This window comes from Nestor notabilis, unplaced genomic scaffold, assembly GCF_000696875.1.
Source record: "Nestor notabilis isolate BGI_N333 unplaced genomic scaffold, ASM69687v1 scaffold5566, whole genome shotgun sequence".
Classification (NCBI taxonomy): domain Eukaryota; kingdom Metazoa; phylum Chordata; class Aves; order Psittaciformes; family Psittacidae; genus Nestor; species Nestor notabilis.
Genome location: NW_009933209.1, coordinates 12,517 through 13,168, shown reverse-complemented (window position 1 = coordinate 13,168; position 652 = coordinate 12,517). Strand labels below are relative to the sequence as shown.

The 652-nt window shown below is 51.4% G+C and overlaps 1 protein-coding gene across 1 annotated transcript in view; it reads left to right on the top strand.

The window, feature by feature from the left end:
• LOC104407462 (kinesin-like protein KIF9) overlaps window positions 1–652 on the top strand; it is a gene marked incomplete at its 5' end in the record, with an annotated part of 20,338 nt that overhangs the window by 10,195 nt on the left and 9,491 nt on the right. The window lies entirely within an intron of this gene.

Sequence of the window (652 nt, the reverse complement as noted above, 5' to 3'; positions counted from 1 at the left end):
CTGGCTTCCCCTCTTCCCTGGCAGAGCATGAGACTGAGAAAGTCCTTGGTCAGAGTAAATATTACTGAGCAACAACTAAAAACATCGGTGTGACCAGCGTTGTTCCCAGACTGAAACTCAAAACCACAGCACTGCACCAGCTACTAAGAAGGAGAAAAAATGACTGCTGTAGCTGAACCCAGGACATAGGGACACCCTGTGTGCTGAAGTATGTTCTTGGTGGTTATCTTCTCCATCTGCTTTGAGCTCTGCCCTGGCCAGTTGCTCTATTAAGTTGCCCTGGCCAGCAGGTCAAGTGAGGGGATTCTCCCCCTCTATTCTGTTCTTGAGAGGCCCCACATGGAGTACTGTGTCCATCTCTGAGGCCTCAACATAAGAAGGATGTGGGGCTGTTGGAGCGAGTCCAGAAGAGGCCAAGAAGATGCTCTGAGGGATGGAGCACCTCTGCTATGGAGACAGGCTGAGAGAGCTGGGCTTTTCAACCTGGAGAAGAGAAGGCTTCAGGGCCAGCTTAAAGTAGCTCACAGTGCCTAAAGGGGCCAACAAGAAAGCTGGAGAGGGGCTTTTGGCAAGGGCAGGTAGGGACAGGACAAGGGGGAATGTCTTTAAACTGACAGAGGGGAGATTTCGCTGAGATGTGCGGAAGAAGATC